At 35.9% G+C, this 25,789-nt stretch overlaps 1 non-coding gene and 1 pseudogene across 1 annotated transcript; one reads left to right on the plus strand and one right to left on the minus strand.

Moving 5' to 3' along the window:
* Positions 1-25,337, minus strand: part of LOC142523804 (uncharacterized) — a 62,776-nt pseudogene extending 37,439 nt beyond the window's left edge.
* On the plus strand, positions 11,032-11,140 carry LOC142525724 (small nucleolar RNA R71). Its single transcript, XR_012815174.1, has one exon. It is a non-coding gene; the product is annotated as a small nucleolar RNA R71 (small nucleolar RNA).
* Positions 25,338-25,789: the final 452 nt, after the last annotated feature.

Consider the following 25,789-nt stretch of genomic DNA (forward strand, 5'->3'; position numbering starts at 1 on the left):
GTAGTCTCCTTCTCGAAATGATTCAGCCACTTCAACTTGATCATTTTGATCGCCTTGTTCCGGAGAGGCCTCCTCTCCTGTTTGTCCAATATCTGAGTGGGTCTTTCCTCAAAAGACAAGTTCGGTGTCAGCTGAAGTGGCTTCAAAGTTCAGCACATGCGAAGGATTCGACATATACTTCTGTAACTTAGAGACATGGAACACATTATGAACTCCCGCCCGATTCGGCGGTGAAGAAACTATGTATGCAAGTGTTCCAACTCACTCTAGGATCTCGAACGTTCCTATGTATCTAGGACTGAGCTTGTCCTTCCTTCCAAATCTCATCATACCCTTCATCGGTGTGACTTTCACGAATACATGATCCCCTACTGCAAATTGGAGGTCTCTATGCCTCTTATCTGCATAGCTCTTCTATTGCCTCTAAGCGGTCTTCATCCTGTCTCGGATCTTGATCACTAACTCTGCAGTCTGACTGACGATATCCGGCCCCAACTCTGTTCTCTCTCTTGCCTCATCCCAATACATTGGTGACCTACACTTCCTCCCGTACAATATCTCATATGGGTCCATGCTAATGGATGCCTGATAACTGTTTTTGTAAGTCAACTCTACAAGAGGTAAATTTTGCTCCCAGCTGCCCAGGAAGTCATTCATGCAAGCTCTGAGTAGGTCTTCCAAAATTTGAATCACCCTCTCCGACTGTCCATCAATTTGAGGATGGAAGGAAGTATAGAATAGCAGCTTAGTGTCCAATGCCTGATGTAGACTATTCCATAAGGCAGACGTGAATCTCGGATCCTTTTCTAAGATGATGGACACTGGAATCCTATGCAGTCTGACTATCTCTCTATTATACAGCTCTACGTATTGAGCCATGGTGAAAGTCTTCCTGATCGATAAAAAGTGTGCTGATTTAGTGAGCCGATCGACTATCACCCAAATAGCATTATATCCTCCACTTGTCCTCGGTAGTCCCGTCACGAAGTCCATGGTAGTATTCTGTCATTTCCATTCGGGAATAGGGAGTGGTCTCAGCTTCCCTACAGGTCTCTAATGCTCTGCCTTAAAATGATGACATGTCAAACACTCTGAGATGAAATGTAGAATATCTCGCTTCATGCTCGGCCACCAATAAAGAGTCTGTAGATCTTATACATCTTAGTACTCCCTAGATAGATGGAGTACGTAGTGGTGTGGCCCTCAATCAAGATATCTGCTCTCAGGGAATCACTGCTAGGAACTCACAGTCGATCACGATATCTGACTATGTCGTCCTCAACTGTGTACAATCTCATACGCTTAGACTCGTCCCTCTGTCTCCACTTCTGCAACTGCTCATCAGAAGTCTGCCCTGCCTGAATTCTGTCTCTTAGTGTCGACTACAATGTCAAGGTAGAAAGGCTAGGGGCACTGCCCCTGGCATAAACTGCGAGATCAAACCGCTTAATCTTTTCCTGCAACTGTCTCTGTACTGACAACTGATTGATTATTGAAGTCTTCCTGCTCAGGGCATCAGCTACTACCTTAGCCTTCCTGAATGGTAGCTAATGTCGCAATCATAATCCTTCACTAGCTCTATCCACCTCCACTGTCTCATGTTCAGCTATTTATGTGTTAAGAAATACTTCAGGCTCTTGTGATCAGTGAAAATCCTGTACTTCTCCCCATACAAATAATGCCTCCAAATTTTTAGGGCGAAAACCACTGCAGCTAGCTCGAGGTCATGAGTCAAATAATTCTTCTCATGAACCTTCAGCTGTCTGGACGCGTAAGCAATAACTCTGTCATGCTGCATCAGAATCGCGCCCAAACCGAGCTTCGAAGCATCTGTATAAACCACAAACTCTCCTTGCCCTGATGGCATATCTAGAACCGGTGTTGTGGTCAACGTCTGCTTCAGCCTGTCAAAACTCTCCTGGCACTAAGGTCCCCAAATAAACTTCACGTTCTTCTTCGTCAAGGTGGTTATTGCGACTTTGATTATTGCACTCCCAAGAGCAAGTTGTCCACAACTAATATAATTCTGTGAGTCCGAATATCGTATCCACAGGGAAGCTAAGGTAATTACTAGTCCATTACAATGTCTTTTTGTTTTTTTTTTCTTTTAATGGTTTAAATCTTTAATTGGTAATTTTTAATTTTTCAAATTTTAATTTAAGTAGTTGAGATTAAAGGATCAACTCTTGATATTTTAATAAAGTTAACATTAATGAATATTATTGAAATCCACTTAATAAAATGGTTCCAATATATATTAAATAATCATATTTATATTATGTTATATATTATTATCTTATAAGTATATAATATATACCAGAACTTGTAAATGTTGTCAAGTATTTATTGTGCTATATATATATATTTTTAAACACTAAATCAAGGTTCCCATTTTAAATTGTTGGTAAAACCAAACAAACATTTAAATGGTACCAAGAAATTAATATTATGATATTAATATATAATAAATCGAGGCATCCACTTTAAATGGTTGGTAAAACCAAACAAACATTTAAATGGTTCCAAGAAATTAATATTATGATATAATCATATATAATAAATCAAGGCATCCACTTTAAATGGTTGGTAAAACCAAACAAACATTTAAATGGTTCCAAGAATTTAGTGTATCATATAGCAACAATAAATCAAAACTCCCACTAATAAGTAGGGTATAATAATACTTAAAGAAATAAAAATAACATAAACAATAAATAATGATTAAATAATATAAAACATAGATTCTTACCTTTTAATAACCTTATTATCATGCCAAGAGTTTCACCTTTTCATCTCAACTTTGGGAAGTTAGCTACTCATTATTATAAGTATAAAACTTTGAATATGAATTTAACATGCTAATTATATTTAAATGAAGAAATAAAGGAGAAAGAAAGAGGGAAATATTATGAACTCAAAGTTTTGTTCATAAAATGAGGGATATCTCAATACATTACAATCTACCCCTATTGATAGCCAAATTTGGGGAGACAACCACAAATAAAATATTATTTTTACACATAAGTCTTCATTGGTGTTCCAAGAAATTAATATTTTAATACACATCACTTTTGAAAATCTTCTCATCCGAATTTTCTTCTCCACATAAAACAAAACATGTAGATATCTGAGTTGTTTGAATTGTGGTATTTTTTTTAACCATTTGACCCAGTAATTTGAGAGATATGATCAAAATTCTAGAGCATGGTAAAACTGCCACTTCTTTGGTAACTTTTTTTTTTGCTTAATTTGATCCTACTTGTGAGAAAATTTTTATCTCATGCTTGCAACCAATATTGTAGATATTAACATTAACTTTTTATAGGTCCAAGAATCATCTTAATCCCATTTGCAACGCCAAGGTTATTCTTGTTTTATCGAACCTGTAAAAAATAGTAAAAACTTATAATTACACAACAACTTATATTTTATACAATTTATTATAAAACATATAATATTTAAACATTTCATAAAACAAAAACTATATATTTATATTATAAAACATTTAATTAATATACAATTTTTTATCTTTATCACACTCCCCAACCAGCTTATTGCTAGTCCCTAACAATTTAAGCGTTAATAGCAACACAAAACATATTGATTAATTTAAATAGAAATGTGATCAGAACTATCCAAGTGTTTAAATTAAATTTGAAAACTGTCAAAGTTATATCAAAATCATTATAATTATAATTTATGAAATAATCTGAACTGATCAATTTAAAGCTTATTTTCAGGTAGTTAAATGTACACGGCCTTCAGAAATTCCTATTAAGAATCTCAACTCCATATCCTCACAGGTTAATAAGTGTTTCAATTTATGGGAATGATTTCTCTCATGGAGTTGGAATACTGATAAATGATCAGGAAAATGGTTTACAGAATGCAGACAGACAAATGAGCCAAACTAATCAAAAGATAGGAAATCCATTGATTCAAAATCCAGTTGTTCTTATTATATATTTTTTTCCTGATCTTTTTTTTATATCATGGAATCAGACTAAGTTTATGCTTCTTGACCACATATTTATTTAATTTTTACAATGTATTTCTCTCTTTCTTTTTTTTTTTTCTTTTTTATATTTTTATTTTTATGAGAGATAAATGGGTCGCAGCATATAACTTAAAAATTACATAAATCTTCAACATCTTTCTTTTTTTTTTCTTTTTTCTTTTTTTTTCAGGAAATATCAATTTTTTTTTTCAAAATAAAAACTAAAGATCTAAACAATAGATAGCCTCTCTGATGATCAATAAAGGCTCGCAAGCTGTTTTCTCAATCCTCTCCACTCACTCACAAAATATGTGTGAGTTTAAAAATTTTAGGAACTCTTATCATGTATATCTTGGGCCATATACTTTAATAACTGATTTTATCACAATGGTTAATCATTCAAAAAGATTTCATAAATCATATTTTTATAGTGATCAAAATATTAAATTGACCTTTTTTTTCAAATAAAAATTTAAACATCCTTAGATAGATTATTAAAATTTCTAATCTAAACCTTTCAAAAATGTAATGTATGATATTTTTGCAAAAATTACTAAGATACAAACAATAAATATGTTTTTATTTTAAAATAATTTTTTAAGAATTTTTTTTTTTAAGTTTTTATGTTTGTTCTCCCCCCAATCAGAATATGACATTGTCCCTAATATAAAAATAACTATTAATAAAGAGTACATAATGAAAGAGATATCACCTGAAATTTTATTGAAGATAACAAACTGAAACAAACGCAAATCAATCCACGATTTTTGAATCAATGATCCAACTTTCTTTTCTTACTGCTTGATTGCGACCAATTGATATTTGTTATCATCAGATCAGGCTTATGAACAAAAGCTTCCAATTCATCAATTAATTGGTCGGCAATCGAAGCACAGATGAGCATCCGTCATGAATTTTCTGAAATGAAATTCTGTTCCACAGTTTTATCAAGAAATGTCAACAAACTATCATAATAATTATTGATATTCAACAAGTCCACAAGTTTATTATGGATATTAAGTTGTGCCCAAGAAACCGTGTGAAAAATTTCTTCTAATGTACCAAAACCACCTGGTAGTGCGATAAAAGCATCAGAATTTTCAATCATTTTGGTGATTCTTTCATACATAAAAGAAACTTTTAATTCCTCCCCAATCGTAACACCTGTAATATTTCATTCAACTAAAGCTGTAGGAATGATACCCAAAACCTGACTACCTCCAAGATGAACAGATGTTGAAACAGATCTCATTAACCTAGTATTACCTCCCCCATATACCAAGTGAATTTTTCTCTCAGCCAATATCTTTCCAAGAGTATTCGCTGCTTCTACAAATACTTCATTTTTTCCAGGACTCGACCCACAAAATACACAAATATTTTTCAATGATTGTGCAGAGGATCCAACCATGTTTTTACTTTCTTTTTGGTCTGCGAAAATAGAGAGAAAGATGGGAGATTTTATGGGTGTAATATGTTATCATGACAAAAATATGGGTCATAGCTGTAAGCAGAATAAAAAGTAAAAATAATAATGACACACATGCATATAAACAGTAGTGTGATTGTGGCTCACAATTTTCCTCTGGTTTTACGTCCAGAAACGGCTTCAATGCTTTCTATGAGTCGAGGATATGCTTCCCATCCAATTTTCTTATAAATTGGCAAACATGGTCTTTTTTAGTCGGATTCCCAAGACTATGACGCTCATCTTGAAATTGTTTCCATAAACGGAGAAGTTCAATATGCACATGTCCACTAGAATGCGTCTCAAGAGTTAATAAGTTGTTATCTAAAGACTCCTTACTCAGCCCATTCTTAATGAAACCAATTTTATCTTCTCTGTTATTGGAAACAAATCCCAAATATCTACATCGTTTGTCACAAGTCCATATGACAAACCCCTAACCTTTTGGACCTTCGTTTTTTAGCATAAGTACTTTTTCCTAATCCAGGCAAATATCGAATGAGCAATGATTGTTAAACTTCTCCTCCTAATCGGACCTTAGCTTCTGTTTCAAGACGAATATCTTCTGGAATTCCTTTTTCATTAGCAATCTCAATCTTTCACACCTAGCTGCATAAATTTTTCTTAGAACATTTTCAGAAACAGAGGGAAAATATTTACAAATTTTTGAGAGATTTTCATCTATTTTGAAAAGAAAAGAAATGATTTTTTTTATTTTTGTATCAGCAATTGTGGGAAACTGATTTAACCGACTATGAGAGTCATGGAGTACCGTTATCCGCCATTTAACCGGAAAAATAAAAAAATTAAGGAAACCTGAAATAAAAACAAACAAAATTAAATGCAACATAAAAATTTAGGGATCAGAAAGAGAAATAAACTCTTCTTGAAAGATTTCATTTTCTAAAAATGGTTTAAGCCTTTGTCCATTTACTTTAAAAACATCACCATTTTTAGGATTTTTAATATCCACAGCTACATAAGGATACACATGCTTTACAACATATGGGCATGTCCATCTTGATCGTAATTTTCCTAGGAATATGTGAAGTCGAGAATTATAAAGAAAAACTTTTTTACCAATCTCGAAAGATTTTCTAAGAATTGTTTTATCATGAAATGATTTTATTTTTGCTTTACAAATCCTTGAATTCTCATACGCATCATTTCTGAGTTTATCAAGTTGCAATTTGCGCAATTTGTTGCAATCATCCATGCTTGAATTAAAAGTTTTGATCGCCCAATAAGCTTTATGTTCCAATTCCACAGGCAAATGGCAATGTTTTCCGTAAATCAACCTATAGGGAGATATATTCAATGATGTTTTAAAAGCTGTTCGATATGCCCAAAGTGCATCATTAAGTCGCAGAGACCAATTTTTTCTATTTGAGTTAACAGTTTTTTCCAAAATTTTCTTTATCTCCCTATTAGCTATTTCAACTTGTCCATTTATTTGAGGATGATAAGAAATAGTTAATTTGTGAGTAATACCATATTTTTTCATTAATGAAGCAAATGATTTATTAACAAAGTGAGTTCCCCCATCACTTATCATGGCTCGAGGAATTCCAAATCTACTAAAAATATTTTCTTTCAAAAATTTGATGACGATTTTATGATCATTTGTTCGACATGAAATTGCCTCTATCCATTTGGAAACATAATCAACTTCAACTAAAATATACAAGTATCCAAACGATGGTGGAAAAGGTCCCATAAAATCAATTCCCCAACAGTCAAATATTTCAATTTCAATGATAGGATTCAAAGACATCATGTTTCTTTTTGAAATCACACCCAATTTTTGACAATTTTCACAGATCTTGCAGATTTTGTGGGTGTCTTTAAACAAAGTGGGCCAATAAAATCAACAATGCAATATATTTCCAGCCGTTTTCTTTGAAGAAAAATGTCCTCCGCATGCTTCTGAATGACAAAATTTAATGACACTACTTACCTCATTGTCGGTTATGCAACGTCGAAAAATTTGATTTGGACAATACTTGAACAGATATGGATCATTCCAACAAAAGTTTTTTACCTCATTCAAAAATTTTTTTTTATCTTGGGAACTCCATTGCGGTGGCATTTTTCCTGTCACAAGAAAATTTACTATGTTAGCAAACCAAGGTGTAGTAGTAACTGAAAATAGATGTTCATCAGGAAAATTATCCTTAATTGGTATCATTTCACAAGATGATCATGTTACTAGTCTCGATAAATGATCGGCTACGACATTCTCGGTTCCTATTTTATCTTTTATCACAATGTCAAATTCTTGGAGCAACAAAATCCATCGTATCAGTCGTGGCTTTGCATCCTGTTTGGTCAACAAATATCTAATAGCAGAATGATCAGTAAACACAATAGTCGTTGATCCAATCAAATAGGAACGAAATTTATCTAATGCAAATATTACAGCAAGTAGTTCTTTTTCAGTTGTGGAGTAATTCATTTGAGCATTGTTTAAAGTTCTACTTGCATAATATATCACGTAAGGCTTATCGTTTCTTCTTTGACCCAGTACTGCACCGACTGCATAATCACTCGCATCATACATGATTTCAAATGGTAAAGACCAAACAGGAGGTTGCATGATAGGAGCTGATGTTAAATGTCGAACGATTTTATCAAAAGCATTTTGACATTCTTGAGTCCACTCAAATGCAGTGTCTTTTGTTAAGAGGTTTCAAATGGGTTTAGAGATTGAACTAAAGTCCTTTATAAACCTCCTATAAAATCCAGCATATCCCAAAAATGAGCGAATTTCTTTAATGGTTTTTAGAGGGGGTAAATTGGCAATGACATCAACTTGGCTTTATCAACTACAATTCCATGAGATGACACGACATGTCCCAAAACAATCCCAGAAGTAATCATGTAATGACATTTTTCCCAATTTAAAATAAGACCTTTTTCCTCGCATCTTTTTAAAACATTTTCCAAATTTTCAAGACATTTATCAAATGTATTCCCAAAAACAGTTAAATCATCCATGAAAATCTCCAAACAATTTTCAACCATGTCGCTAAAAATGCTTAGCATACATCTTTGAAATGTTCCTGGGGCATTCCATAACCCAAATGACATCCTTCTAAATGCTAATGTTCCAAAAGGACATGTGAATATAGTTTTATTTTGATCTTCGAGTGCAATGGAAATTTGATAATAACCTGAATATCCATCAAGAAAACAGTAGTATGGATGACCTGCTACTCTGTCTAAAATTTGATCCAAAAATGGTAATGGAAAATGATCTTTTCTAGTGGCGTCATTTAATTTTCTATAATCAATATACATCCGCCAACTAAATGGGACTCGACTTGTTAAAAATTCACCTTTTTCATTTTTTATCACTGTGATGCAAGATTTTTTTGGAACTACTTGTGTTGGGCTTACCCACTTACTATCAGAAATAGGGTAGATAATCCCAACATCAAGTAGTTTGAAAACTTCAGTTTTCACAACATCTTTCATGTGTGGATTTAATCTCCTTTGTGGTTGTTGAGATGTTTTTGCATTTTCTTCTAAGTGAATTTTGTGAGTGCAAATTAGTGGATTAATGCCCTTGAGATCTTTTAGTGTCCAACCAATTGCATTTTTATGTCTTTTAAGCATATCAACTAATTTACCTTCTTGATCATTTGCTAGTTTGGAAGAAATTACCACCGGATATGTTTCAACTACTCCAAGAAATGCATACTTCAATTCTTCTGGCAAGGGTTTTAACTCCAATATGGGTAGTTCGTCTTTGTTCTCATATTTTGCCTCAAATTCTTTCTTTGATCCTGGTAAAGAGTGATACCTGATAAAATCATCAAGATCAATTACAATATTTTCTTTAACAGTTTCAATTGAACAAATATCTAATTGATCACGAGTACTCCCTTCTTGAATGTTTTCTTCCACAAGAGTTTCAATAAGATTTTCATCTTCACTTTCATCTCCTTTGTCATGTGGTTGCTTACAAAGATTAAAAACATTAAGCTCCAAGGTCATGTTACCAAATGACAACTTCATTATTCCATTCCTGCTATTTATAAGTGCATTAGAAGTTGCTAAAAATGGACGAACCAGAACTACAGGAATTGCATTACAAGCTTCGATAGGTTGTGTATCTAAAACTATGAAATCGACAGGATATACAAAGTTATCAACTTGGACCAACACGTCTTCTAGCATACCTCTTGGCACTTTAATAGATTTATCGGCAAGTAAAAGTGTTACCGATGTAGATTTTAACTTGCCTAGATTGAGTTCTTGATAAACTGAATATGGAAGTAAATTCACACTAGCTCCAATATCAAGCAAGGATTTCTTAATCTTTCGTTCTCCAATAATACATGAAATAGTAGGACAACCAGGGTGTTTGTATTTCAAAGTATTATTATTTTGAATGATTGCACTAACTTGTTCGGCTAAAAATGCTTTCTTTTTCACATTTAATTTTCTTTTCGCAGTGCACAAGTCTTTCAAAAATTTGGCATATGATGGTACCTGTTTTATTGCATCTATTAAAGGAATATTAACTTTTACTTGTTTAAAAATATCATATATATCAGAATTCAAATTTGATTTTTTTGTATTTTTCAATGCATGAGGGAATGGTGGTGACACTATATGTTGAATCTCCTCTTCGCAAGTTATGGGTTCCACTTCCTTACCCTTTGGAGTTGATTTATCATCATCTTCACAAGGTTCAAGAATGGATTTTTTCACAACCTTACCACTTCGAAGGGTAATAACAGATTTTACCTGATCCATCGGTTGAGTTCCAGAAGTTCCAGTTTGTGAATGATGATCCTTGGGATTAGGATGTGGTTGTTAAGGAAATTTACCTTTTTCATGAACATTTAGTGCAGATGAAAATTTAGCAAGAGTATCTTTCAAACCTGTCATGGTTTGAGCAGTTTAAGTATTGATAGACTCTTGCTTTGCAATGAAATAATTCAATATATCTTCCAAGTTCCTTTTAGGTGGAGGAACATAGTGTGCATAATTTTAAAAATATTGTTGATTTTGGAAATGTGGTTATGAAAATTGTGCAGCATTATCATTCTTCCAACTAAAATTTGGATGATTTCGCCAACCTGAATTGTAATTTTGAGAAAATGGTTTAAAATTTGTCCTTTTGAAATTGTTTAAAATATTGGCTTGTTTATGAAGATATTCTTTAAAAGAGGGAAAATTTGGATAATCTTTTGTAGAATGATCACTTGTATCACAGATGTGACACGCAATTTCTTGAACAGATTTTAATTGACCATTCTTTTTCAATTCAAGTGCCTCAAATTTTCTTGCGAAAGAGGTAAATCTAGCTTGGAGATCATGTTCATCTTTGAGGGTGTACATACCTCCACCAGATGTGGGAGATTGAATCTTGTTTGATGGTTCGATTGTACCTATAGTGTCCCAATTTTGAGCATTTTCAGCTAATGAATCGAGATACTCAATTGCCTCGTTTGGATCTTTATCTTCAAATGTTCCATTACACATAAATTCAACCATTTGCCTATCTTTAGGTGTTAAGCCTTCATAAAATTGAGAAAAAACTCTCTAAATTTCAAAACCATGATGTGGACAAAGATTAAGCAATTCTTTGTATCTATCCCAACATTGATAAAAAATTTCTCCTTGTTTTTGAGTGAAAATGATGATTTGCCTTTTGAAAGAATTTGTTCTATGAGATGGAAAAAAGTTTTTCAAAACTTCTTGTTGCAATTCATCCCAAGTTCGAATGGATCCCGATCTAAGATTTTGTAGCCAAGTTTTAGCTTTATCTTTTAAAGAAAAAGGAAAAAGCTTAAGTCGAATGGTGTTCATGCTACAATTTAGATCATTATATGTGTTGCACACTTCTTCAAACTCTCGTAAATGCATGTATGGATTTTCAGAATCTAAGCCATGAAAATTGGGTAAAAGTTGGATAATACCAGGCTTAAAATTGAAATGAAATGCATCAGGGGGAAAAACTAGACATGAAGGTGCACTAGTACGTGTAGGATTCATGTGATCTCTAAGTGTTCTTCGTCTATCATGATCATGTTGAGATTGAAATTCATCTTCATTTTCTTAGATGGGTTCTTCCGCCATGTTTTGTAAAAATAAAGGGTTATTTCGAATGAGTCGACCACTAAGTGTACGTGATCAAATGCTCATGCAAATGCAAATGCAAAAGAATAAAAACACACAAAAGCAATAAAAATTCAAATAAAGAAAAATAAATTATAAACAAAATTAAATAGACTTGAAATTAAATTATACTTCCCCGGAAACGGCGCCAAAAACTTGTTGCGACTTTGATTGTTGCACTCCCAAGAGCAGGTTGTCCTCAAGCAGTTTAATTCGGTGAGTCCGAATATCGTATCCACATGGAAGCTAAGTTAATTACAAGTCCATTACAATGTCTTTTTGTTTTTTTTTATGTTTTTTTCCTTTTAATGGTTTGAATCTTTAATTGGTAAATTTTAATTGTTCAAATTTTAATTTAAGTAGTTGAGATTAAAGGATCCACTCTTGGTATTTTAATAAAGTTAACATTAATGAACATTATTGAAATCCACTTAATAAAATGGTTCCAATATATATTAAATAATCATATTTATATTATGTTATATATTATTATCTTATAATTATATAATATATATCAAAACTTGTAAATGTTGTCAAGTATTTATTGTGCTATATATATATTTGTAAACACTAAATCAAGATTCCCACTTTAAATGGTTGGTAAAACCAAACTGTGGGGACCCGGACGCTAATCATCTTATTAATCGTCATTGGGACTAATTTACTTAATTATAATAAACAGGGTCTAAATTTTTTATTTTTTAAATGCGGAACGTAATGGCATACATCTTAACATACACGTCAGTATTAAAAGTACAAATCTTGCACTATATACAATCAGTCTGAACTAAGGTTTAACAACTATATAACAAGTGTTTAAACCCTAACTCTAGTCCAAGTCCGTAGTCTCCACTCTAACTCGATCTTTCTTCACCTCTGTGACCCTGAACCTGTCCCACCTGTTGCCATGCACACATACAGACAAGACAACAGCCGGATAACTCCGGTGAGATATAAATATCCCAGTATAAACAATGTATCAATGCAATCATATAAAACATATATAAAAGCATAAACAATCATTAAAACATGTATCCAATCTGACTACATGAACCCATACGAATCTGTATTTAAGTCAATGACTTATTATCTTATCTCAACTTCTTTCTAACTTAGGGATCCCGATCTAATTTAGACTTTGGTATGCTGTATCGAATGTCTACAATAGACGTCGATCTACATCTAAGCTCATCGATACACCGTAAGTCTAGAGTCTACGTGGTTCTGACAAAGACTCGGCGGTTCTGTCCTAGCTAGGCTGATCTGCCCTAGACTCAAACTCTGGCTCTGCTATAATTCAATAGACTAAACATATCAATCTGATAATCTACAAATATCAATGCAATAAAATAAAGTATGTGATTTTGGGAAACTCAAGTCAAAACTAACTCGAGTTGTGCAATCCCGAATCCACATTTATTTATACCTTTCTTTCTGTCGCTCTGATACAATCGAAATCTCGACTCAAAGTCTGTCAATGTTCAATCTGGCAATGACAATATAAATATACTGTATCAATATTCTATTCAAATCAAGACATCTCTATCTTATTAAATTCTGATGGTACAACAATATAATTCTGCGATACCGGTGATACCACACTAGTATCTACTAATTCCAATAATTTATAATCAACCCCCGTACAAATCTGACATCACATCTCAGTCAATTTAACTCTGAAATTCCTAACAATTCCATAATCGATCTGTTTCTTAATCTGACTTCGATTCTATGATGTCTACTATGTCATGAACACTATATATGAATCGTATTTGATTCTGGACATAGCATAATTTCAAATCTTAACAAAACGTAACAAAACTTACGTCCTGTTGTAGCTGTCGTTGCTAGGAACACGGTGCCATACTCGGATTCAAATTTGGACGGACGGATTTCTCGCAAGATCTATTCTAAAATCAAAACCAAAAATGTTGGCTTCGGTTTCTTTTTCTTTTCGTTTCCTTCGAAGACTGAATTCTGTATATATATATATCAATTCGCATGTCAAGGCAACGTGGAAAATCTTCAATCTGCATGTCTCGCACATATGCGCGACATCCACTGGCGCATATGCGCGAGACCTACTGGTCTCGGCCCTTGGCAGCTCGCGCATATGCGCGACATTACTGGCGCATATGCGCGATGTCTTCCGGACCTCACTTGCATAGGCTCGCTTATATGCGCGACATCTTCCGCGCATATGCGCGAGGTCTTCTGCCTGTTTGGCGCATGTGCGCGCATCCGGTCGCGCATGTGCTTCAATGCTACTGTCCTCGCACATCAATTTTCACACGCGATCTCATTTTGTGTCTCGGTTAGCCCTTTCATAATTATCTCGATTAAAAATCAATAATCGTAATTTAACACGGTATAAAATCTTGGGCATTACATTTCTCCCCCCCTAAGATACGATTTCGTCCTCGAAATCACAGGCATTCAATTATATCAATAGGGAGTATATACAGAAACGGTCTAAAAAGTTTACATTATCGAAACAACTCAGGGAATTCTTGTCTCATATCTGATTTAGTTTCCCAGGTTGCTTCTTCAATGCCATGACGAGTCCATTGAACTTTCACAAGTGGAATGGTCTTCGTTCTGAGCTGTTTTTCCTTACTATCAATAATCTGAATCGGTTTTTCAATATAGCTCAACGTCTCATCCAGTTCGGCCTCGTCTGTCTGAATAGCATGTGAGTATCAGGAAGGTATTTCCTTAATAACGATACATGAAAGACATCATGTATCCCGGATAATGAAGGCGGTAACGCGAGTCGATATGCATGATCTCCTATCTTTTCAAGAATCTCATAAGGCCCAATATATCGTGGAGACAGTTTCCCTTTCTTGCCAAATCTGACAACTCCTCTGAAAGGTGAAATTATTAAAATACTCGGTCTCCAGTCTCAAATACCAACGGTCTACGTCGCACATTGGCATATTTGGCCTGTCTGTCTTGTGCTGCTTTCATTTTCTTTTGAATTAGATTCACTTTTTTTGTCATATCTCTAATCATATCAGGTCCAATCTCAGGCACTTCAGAGATATCATCTCAATAGAGAGGGGATTGACACTTCTTTCCATACAACGCTTCAAATGGTGCCATCTCAATACTCATCTGATAGCTGTTGTTGTACGAAAACTCACAAAGTGGCAATGCATCTTGCCAATTAGTGCTAAAATCAAGCACTACTGCTCTCAGCATATCCTCCAGTGTCTGGATAGTCCACTCTGACTGTCCGTCGGTCTGTGGATGATATGCGGTACTCAGATGTAACTTCGTACCGAGAGCCTGCTGCAAACTCTACCAGAAGTGCGAAGTAAATCGAGGATCACGGCCTGATACAATTGACTTCGGCACTCCGTGCAATCTGACCACTTCTCTGACATAGATCTCTGTCATCTGGTCAAATCTGTACGTCATCTTGTACGGAATAAAACATGCGGATTTGGTCAATCTGTCAATCACGACCCAAATCGCATCACAACCTCGGGAGGAACGCGGTAGCTGCGTCACAAAATCCATGGAAATGTGATCTCATTTCCATTCAGGAATGGACAAACTCTGTAATAAACCTCCTAGTTTCTTTCTTTCTGCTTTCACCTGCTGGCAATTTAGACATTTGGAAACAAATTCGGCAATGTCAGTCTTCATTTGTTTCCACCAGAACTGTCTTTTCAAATCATTATACATCTTTCTGCCACCAGGATGAATACTGAATCGACTGTTGTGCGCTTCTGACAATATCTGTCGTCTCAACTCTGAAACATTCGGCACAACCAACCGATTATTTACATACAAGACATTATCACGTACCTGATATTCCGATCGATGTCCTGTTCTGATCATCGATACTGATTTCTGTACATTCTGATCAACTTTCTGAGCCGCTTTAATTCTCATAATCAGCTCTAGTTCTACTTGCACCGTATAAAGTCTCAACGGTCTATAATTTGTTTCAAATGCTAATCCAGACAAACAGCAGTCTTCTATCAAATTTGAAATACCGATCGTCGACAAGGATAAAGCACATACCTTTCGACTTAGTGCATCAGCTGCTGCATTAGACTTTCCTGGATAGTATTTGATTTCACAATCAAAATCTTTAAGCAAATCAAGCCATCTTCGTTGCCTCATATTCAATTCAGACTGTGAAAACAGATATTTCAAACTCTTATGATCAGAATATATCTCAAACTTCTCACCATAAAGATAGTGTCGCCATATCTTTAATGCAAAGACAATGGCTGCCAATTCAAGATCATGAATTTGATAACGGGTCTCATGTGGTTTAAGTTGTCTTGAGGCATAAGCAATAACATGCCCTCGTTGCATCAGAACACATCCCAACCCTCTGTGAGAGGCGTCGCAATAAACCACAAAATCACCAGTACCGGATGGGATAGTCAACACCGGAGCACTGGTCAATCTCTTTTTCAACTCCAGAAAACTGGTCTCGCATTCTTTAGACCAAACAAATGGAGCATTCTTCTGAGTCAGCTGAGTAATTGGTTTAGCAATACTTGAGAAATCTTTAATGAAACGACGGTAATATCCCGCTAAACCCATAAAACTACGAATTTCGGGCACTGACGTCGGTCTTGGCCAAGAAATCACGGCCTCAACTTTGCTGGGATCCACTGATATCCCATCTCCGGATATAATATGCCCCAGAAATACTACCTGTCTCAACCAAAACTCGCATTTCGACAGTTTAGCATATAATTTCTCAGTCCTTAAAATTCGCAACACAGTTCTTAAATGCTCAGCATGCTCATCCCTATTCTTTGAATAAATCAAAATATCATCGATGAAAATAATCACAAAGTCATCGAGATATTTCTGGAATATACGGTTCATCAATCCCATAAATACCGCTGGAGCATTCGTCAAACCAAATGGCATGACAATAAACTCGTAATGTCCATACGTGGTTCTGAATGCTGTTTTCGAGATATCAGAATCTCTGACTCTCAGCTGATGATATCCCGATCTCAAATCGATTTTGGAATATACTGAAGAACCCTGCAACTGATCAAACAAATCATCAATACAAGGCAAAGGATATTTATTCTTTATCGTTGCCTTGTTCAGTTGCCGATAGTCGATGCAGAGTCTCATCGAACCGTTCTTCTTTCTTACAAATAATACTGGAGCACCCCAAGGAGATACACTCGGTCTGATATATCCCTTGGCCAGTAAATCTTCCAGCTGTTCTTTCAATTCAATTGGTGCCATTCTGTACGGGGCTCTAGAAATTGGCACTGTACTTGGCATCAATTCAATGCTGAAGTCTATCTCTCTAACTGGAGGTAATCCCGGGATCTCATCTGGGAAAACATCAGCAAACTCACGTACCACTGGCAGATCTGCCAATGCTGGACTCGACTTCAGTAAATCTACTGAATATACAAGAAATCCCTCTGCTCCTTTCTGTAATAATCGTGTCATAGATAATACGGATATTAAAGGAATTCTCGATCTAGAACCCTTACCGTAAAATTTCCACTCTTCAGCCATGTCTGGTCTGAATCTCACTATCTTGTGGAAACAATCAACTGTAGCTCTGTACTTAGTCAGCATATCAATACTGATAATACAGTCAAAATCAGACAACCCCAGTACAATACACTCTAACTCAATCTCATGCCCGTCATACTGTAGTATACAATGTTTTACAGAATTTACGGATATCAAACCTGTCCCTAAAGGAGAAGAGACAGACACTACAGTAGCTAAAGATTCTACAGGCAATGCATGACTTAATGCAAATCGTTCAGAAATAAAAGTATGTGAAGCACCGGTATCAATCAATACATAAGCATGGTAACCACATAAAGAACAGTTACCTGCCACAACGTCATCTGGTGCTTCCTGGGCCTGCTCCTCGGTCAAAGCGAATACTCTGGCCTGCTGTCTAGGAGGCTGGCTAACAGTCTGGCTACCTCCTGGCCTCTGCTGTGACTGAGCTGGCGCTGGCTGGAATGTATGAACGGCAGCTGATCGTCTCTCAGTCTGTGCTGCTGATCCCGATGACTCGGCTCCCTGAGATCTTTGGGACCCTCTCTGTGGACACACTTTAGCAAAGTGTCCCGGCTGTTTACAGATGTTGCAACTACCAATTACTCCCTGGCATTGCTCAGTTGCATGTCTTCCTTCGCAAGTCTTACAATAAACTCCAGTATAACTCTAGCTCTGTCGGGAACCACCGGAGCTAGAAGAACTGCTGCCAGATTTCTTAAATTGCTTTCCTCTGGCTTTCAAAAATTCTTTCTTCCCTCCACTGCTGCTGCCACCCTAAAATCTGGGAGGTGGTTGCTGTGGTTTTGGTGCTGGAGGCGCAAATGAAGCCCCTTTCTGTCTCATCAGACCGGCTTCTGCTCCCTTAGCTCTGTTCAGGGCGTCAGTAAAGTTATTCGGTCGCCCTGTGTTCACCAATGTGAAAAAATCGGGGTTCAAGCCATTGATGAACTGGTCAGCAGTAGCTTCCTCGCTGTCAGCCACATGTGGAGCAAATTTCAATAAGGTGGAGAATTTGGACACGTATGCTTCTATGTTCATCTGTCCCTGCCTTAGATTAGCAAACTCTGCCCCTTTGTCCTTTCGATACGACACTGGAAAGAATCGTTGGTAAAATTCAGTTCTAAAGACATTCCAGGTAATAGTCGTACCTCTATACTCCATGGCTCTCTTTCTAGTAATCCACCAGTCCTTAGCAACATCGTGTAACTGGTGTCCAATTAATCGAACTCGCCTCTCATCTGTATACTCAAATGAGTCAAAAAGCATTTCAATATCATCAATCCAACTCTCGCACTCCACAGCGTTCTCTGTTCCTTTCAAATTTGGCGGGTGAAATGACTGAAATCGTTTCAGTAACGTTTCCATTGGAGTCGGTGTTACATCCATCGGAGGATTTGATGTACTTCCCTGTTCAAGAATTCGTCTGGGAGGCATATTTGGTTATCAACAGAATTAGTAACTCAAATATAACAACCAACTTCAGTCCTCCTCTGTTCATCTTACTGCTGATCTAGAATCGGTGCTGATCCATCCTCAATAAAACATATTACTATATCAAATCAGATAAACAAGTAACATGTATTAAAGCAGTAAGACATGCTAGCATTCAAAAGCAGGAAAGAAATCTTCAATCTACCCCGCTCACTAGCCTCTTCTATCTCAATCTAAAGGATCTATCGCTCTGATACCACCTGTTGTGGGGACCCGGACGCTAATCATCTTATTAATCGTCATTGGGACTAATTTACTTAATTATAATAAACAGGGTCTAAATTTTTTTTTTTTAAAATGCGGAACGTAATGGCATACATCTTAACATACACGTCAGTATTAAAAGTACAAATCTTGCACTATATACAATCAGTCTCAACTAAGGTTTAACAACTATATAACAAGTGTTTAAACCCTAACTCTAGTTAAGTCCTTAGTCTCCACTCTAACTCGATCTTTCTTAACCTCTGTGACCCTGAACCTGTCCTACATGTTGCCATGCACACATACAGACAAGACAACAGCCGGATAACTCCGGTGAGATATAAATATCCTAGTATAAACAATGTATCAATGCAATCATATAAAACATATATAAAAGCATAAACAATCATTAAAACATCTATCCAATCTGACTACATGAACCCATACGAATCTGTATTTAAGTCAATGACTTATTATCTTATCTCAACTTCTTTCTAACTTAGGGATCCCGATCTAATTTAGACTTTGGTATGCTGTATCGAATGTCTACAATAGACGTCGATCTACATCTAAGCTCATCGATACACCGTAAGTCTAGAGTCTACGCGGTTCTGACAAAGACTCGGCGGTTCTGCCCTAGCTAGGCTGATCTGCCCTAGACTCAAACTCTGGCTCTGCTATAATTCAATAGACTAAACATATCAATCTGATAATCTGCAAATATCAATGCAATAAAATAAAGTATGAGATTTTGGGAAACTCAATTCAAACCTAACTCGAGTTGTGCAATCCCGAATCCACATTTATTTATACCTTTCTTTCTGTCGCTCTGATACAATCGAAATCTCGACTCAAAGTCTGTCAATGTTCAATCTGGCAATGACAATATCAATATATTGTATCAATATTCTATTCAAATCAAGACATCTCTGTCTTATTAAATTCTGATGGTACAACAATATAATTCTGCGATACCGGTGATACCACACTAGTATCTACTAATTCCAATAATTTATAATCAGCCCCCGTACAAATCTGACATCACATCTCAGTCAATTTAACTCTGAAATTCTTAACAATTTCATAATCGATCTGTTTCTTAATCTGACTTCGATTCTATGATGTCTACTATGTCATGAAAACTATATGAATCGTATCAGATTCTGGACATAGCATAATTTCAAATCTTAACAAAACGTAACAAAACTTACGTCCTGTTGTAGCTGTCGTTGCTAGGAACACGGTGCCGTACTCGGATTCAAATTTGGACGGACGGATTTCTCGCAGGATCTATTCTAAAATCAAAACCAAAAAGGTTGGCTTCGGTTTTCTTTTTCTTTTTGTTTCCTTCGAAGACTGAATTCTGTATATATATATATCAATTCGCATGTCAAGGCAACGTGGCAAATCTTCAATCTGCATGTCTCGCGCATATGCGTGACATCCACTGGCGCATATGCGTGAGACCTACTGGTCTCGGCCCTTGGCAGCTCGCGCATATGCGCGACATTACTGGCGCATATGCGCGATGTCTTCTGGACCTCACTTGCATAGGCTCGCGCATATGCGCGACATCTTCCGCGCATATGCGCGAGGTCTTCTGCCTGTTTGGCGCATGTGCGCGCATCCGGTCGCGCATGTGCGCCAATGCTACTGTCCTCGCACATCAATTTTCATACGCGATCTCTTTTTGTGTCTCGGTTAGCCCTTTCATAATTATCTCGATTAAAAATCAATAATCGTAATTTAACACGGTATAAAATCTTGGGCATTACACAAACAAACATTTAAATGGTACTAAGAAATTAATATTATGATATTAATATATAATAAATCAAGGCATCCACTTTAAATGGTTGGTAAAATCAAACAAACAATTAAATGGTTCCAAGGATTTAATATTATGATATAATCATATATAATAAATCAAAGCATCCACTTTAAATGGTTGGTAAAACCAAATAAACATTTAAATGGTTCCAAGAATTTAGGTTAACATATAGCAACAATAAATCAAAACTCCCACTAATAAATATGGTATAAAAATACTTAAAGAAATAAAAATAACATAAACAATAAATAATGATTAAATAATATAAAACATAGATTCTTAACTTTTAATAACCTTATTATCATGCCAAAAGTTTCACCTTTTCATATCAACTTTGGGAAGTTAGCTACTCATTATTCAAAGTATAAAACTTTGAATATGAATTTAACATGCTAATTATATTTAAATGAAGAAATAAAGAAAAAAACAAAGAGAGAAATATTATGAACTCAAAGTTTTGTTTATAAAATGAGGGATATCTCAATACATTACAATGCACCCCGATTTATAGCCAAATTTGGGGAGACAACCACAAATAAAATATTATTTTTTACACATATGTCTTCATTGGTGTTCCAAGAAATTAATATTTTAATACACATCACTTTTGAAAATCTTCCCATCCGAATTTTCTTCTTCACATAAAAAAAAACATGTGGATATCTAAGTTGTTTGAATTGTGGTATTTTTTTTAAGCATTTGACCAAGTAATTTGAGAGATATGGTCAAAATGCTAGAGTATGGTAAAACTGCCACTTCTTTGGTAACTTTATTTGTTGCTTAATTTGATCTCACTTGTGAGAAGATTTTTGTCTCATTCTTGTCACCAATATTTTAGATATTAACATCAACTTTCTACTGGTCCAAGAATCATCTTAATCCCATTTGCAACGCCAAGGTTATTCTTGTTTTATCGAACCTGTAAAAAATAGTAAAAACTTATAATTACACAACAATCTTATATTTTATACAATTTATTAGAAAACATATAATAAAAAAAACAATATATTTATATTATAAAACATTTAATTAATATACAATTTTTTATCTTTATCAGTGGTCAATGGCACCACGATGGAAGAAAAACCATGTATGAACTTCCGATAATACCCTGCTAGTCCAAAGAAACTGCGGATCTCTGTCACACTCTTAGGCACTGGACAATCACGAACTGCCTCAACATTGTTGGGATCGACCTCCACTCCTTCTCGGGACACAATGTGGCCCAAGAATGCAACTCTGTCTAGCCAGAACTCGAACTTATTGAACTTGGCATACAGTTGTCTATCATGGAAAGTCTACAGTACGGTCCTCAGATGCTGACTGTGCTTCTCTGCTCTTCGAATAGATCAGGATGTCATCTATGAAAACTATGACAAATTGATCCAAATATGGCTAATACACGTGCTTAATGAGATCCAAGAAGATCGTTGGTGCGTTCGTCAAACTAAAGAGCATCACCATAAACTCATAGTGCCCATAGCGCGTCCTGAATGTTGCCTTATGTAGATCATACTCTCTCACCTTCAGCTGGTGGTATCCTGATCGGAGATCTATCTTCGAGATTACTGGTGCTACCTAAAGCTGATCAAATAGATCATCGATCCTGGGCAGTGTATACCTTTTCTTGACCGTGACCCTGTTCAGTTCTCTGTAATCAAGGCAGAGCCGTATACTACCGTCTTTCTTCTTGACTAACAGTACCGGTGCGCCCCATGGAGAAAAGCTAGGGCGAATGAAACCCTTATCTAGCAATTCATGTATCTGATCCTTCATCTCTGCAGGTGCTAGACGATAGGGTGCCTTAGATATCGGCACTGTACCAGGCATAAGCTCGATAGAAAAGTCCTCGTCTCTGTCTGGTGGAATGCCTGAAACATCGTTTGGGAAGACGCTGGGGAAGTCCCTAACCACTTCGACATCCTCTAGCCTCTGACTGACTGGTTTGGTCATTGTCACAATACCGGAATAAAATTCCTAGCAGCCGCTCCTCATGAGCTTCATCGCACAGATGCAAGAAAAGATGTGTGGCATCTGTTTGTGTCTGGCTGCCTCAAATACAAATGGCTTACCGCTGGGCGGTCAGACAAATACTGACCTCCGTCAAAAATCTATGACAGCTCTGTTCAAAGAAAGCCATTCCATATCTGAAATGATGTCGAACTCCGGCAACGATAGCACAATCAAATCTGCCTGCACTGCATTATTCTGTAACCGAAGCTCCAATCTCTTCACTATCTATGATGTGAACATCTGATCTCCAGATGGAAATGATACTCTGAATCCCAAATCAATCGCCTCTGGTATGATTCCTAGTCGCTTGATAAAAGATTCGGATATAAACGATTGTGTAGCTACTGAGTCTAGCAGTGCATACATGGCTAAACCTGAAATATATATCATTCCTACTACAAACCATACCATCAAATCCGACCGCGTTGAAACTTAAGAAATTTTCTATCAGCAATTATCACAAAATCCTCAAATATTACTGATTTATTCCTTGTACCCAATCCAAAAATCTCGAATTTTTATCTCATAAATTTTGTAATTTCCAATTTGGCCCATAAAGTTTCGAATTCTTTACAATGTGGCCCTAAAATTCTCAAAAATTTCATTTTGTCCCCAAAAGATTTCAAATTAAGCCCAAATAATTCCTTAAATTTTTGAAATTAAAGAATTTGATCCCCAAAAATTTGAAAAATTCGAAAACAGTCCTTAAAGTTTCTGTTATTACAATAGGGCCCTTAAATCCCGTAATCACTTCAATTCAATCCTTAAGTCCAACTATTTATAACATGCAACCTAATTTATTCTAGGTTTTCAATCCCAAAATAATTCTCACAACAAACATATAACCCACGCAATCAAGGCGGTAATTTAAAATTCTTAAGAATGAAGGTTACCGGTGATCAGTGTAGAGTCTGGCTCCGCCTCACCCTCCTCCACATGCATCACATAAGCCCTGCCAGTAGTGGGTCCCTTGTTCTTAGACCAGTCTGCTGCCTTGTGACCCTCCTGCTCGCATATGAAACACTTGAAGGTACCCCACATACATTTGCTGAAGTGGAACCGAATGCACTGCTTGCACGGCTGTCTGTCCTCTGGCTTAGAAGCCCGTGGTGCTTGTGGTGGTCTCTGTTGTCCGGGACTCTTAAATTGTCCCTAGGGCTTCTGCAGGTCCTGCTGCCTCGGCGGCAAGATAAACTGGTTTTTTTGCGGCTACGAACTAGACTGGGCTTGATGTCTCTTTCGCTGAATCTCCACCTCAATGTCCCTCAAGGCCTGCTCTGCCTGAAAAGCACAAGCGATGGCCTTATCATAGCTTGCCAGTCTCATCAGCATAACATCCCGGCGCAAGGTGCAACTTAAAACTTAATGTATGAAACTTTAAAATACCCATGAAATAACACATATACATGCAATATTCATGCATTAAAATGAAAAAAATCATTTAACAGATCTTTTAAATAAAAACCCTATATCGCATGCAGTCGGGTTACGTAGTTCGAATTTCCTAGACCTTACAGATCCCATCAAAGTGTTAGATAAAATGCTTCAACAAAAAAATATTTTTTTAATCATTCAACTTGCATTATTTTAAATGCTTTACAAAATGTTTAATCTGTTTCTATGAATGATTCATTTCAAGTGTTTTCTGCTTTGTTTAAAAAACAAAACTCGGTTTAATTAATCGGTGTTCAATATTTTAAAAACCGAGCTATTGTAGCTCAATAATTTACCCTCTAATCGATCATGTCAAATATGTCCTTTAAAAATAGCATTTAACGGGAAAAATCGTACATACTTTTCATATATCATAAAAATATCAAATTTTCATCATAAATATTTTAAAATATCATTTAGCATGTATTACGATTCTTCGGTACACTGCCAGACCTTTTGAACTATCCGGGACGTAAAATGGGCATTTTACTCCTGGACCTCGAACTTTCCACTTTTGACTTTTTCTTGTTTTTCTTGACTCGAGCCTATCCCATTGCATCATAGAAGCTTAAATATGACTTCTAATATTTTTCTTAAACGTAAACCCGAGCATTTCGATTTATTGACTTAATAACTAAATGGTAAAGTGTTTTAAACCCGAATTAATTCCAAACTTAATATTTTTCTTACCAAATTTAAAACCTAAGCTTTTTATCCGTAAAATACCCCCATATACCACGAACCATTCCCCATGAACCACGGTTTGAGCCATTATTTTTACCAAGCCATTTTCGAACCATTCTTTCATTCCTAAGCCACAGTTTCTAAATTACCCGAGCCAGCCTTGGACTAGAAACTAGCCCCATTCCTAGGATCCTACTGACCCTAATGGACTAGCCACTGACCAGCCCTAACCATGCACAGCTTCCTCGCCTAGCCTCCCAAAAGAACCGAGCCCTAAACTTCCATCCTTGTGGCAGCAACTCCCTTCCTTCGTCCATCAGCGAGTCCACCAATTCTAGGACTCTTCCTAGCCGTAGGACGCAGCCATCACAGGGTCTTGAACACGCATGATCGAGCCCCAGGTAAGCCGCGCCCCCTATACGTCCCATAATCCCCAAGAAATTCTTGAAAACCTTAGGTTCTAGCCTCAGCAAAGCATGACTTTTTTGCATATGACCAACCCTCATCCTACCCTTAAACGACTCCTTTTCCATTCCTTTAATGTCCCCTAATGGCAACATGTCCTTTAGAAATCATAACAAGTCTCAAGCAAGCGTAAAAACGTCAAAACTTTGAAAAATATTCATCCAGTCGTCAAATAATTTGATCAATATAATTTTTGTAAAGTCCAAAATACGATAACGTAATCCAACTGCATGCAAATATATGAAAATGTAAAATGACTAGTTAAATGATTTTATTGCATAAATTAAACACGGTGTGCAGGTTTGCATGTTTAAAATATAGTTTTATATTAGAATGCATAAAACTCTTTTTTAATGGTTATTCGAGTGTGATCGAAGAACGAAGAACATGAACCATATGAGGAAAAATATTTTAGAACCATATGAGGAAAAATATTTTATTAGATAGTTATTTTTAATTGTTTAATGTGTGGTGTATTTTAAATAGAATTTTCAAATATCAGGTGTTTTCATACGCCGAGTCGTATTTTAAACCGGCAATCGATTTT

Source organism: Primulina tabacum, chromosome 14 (genome assembly GCF_025594145.1).
Source record: "Primulina tabacum isolate GXHZ01 chromosome 14, ASM2559414v2, whole genome shotgun sequence".
Lineage (NCBI taxonomy): Eukaryota > Viridiplantae > Streptophyta > Magnoliopsida > Lamiales > Gesneriaceae > Primulina > Primulina tabacum.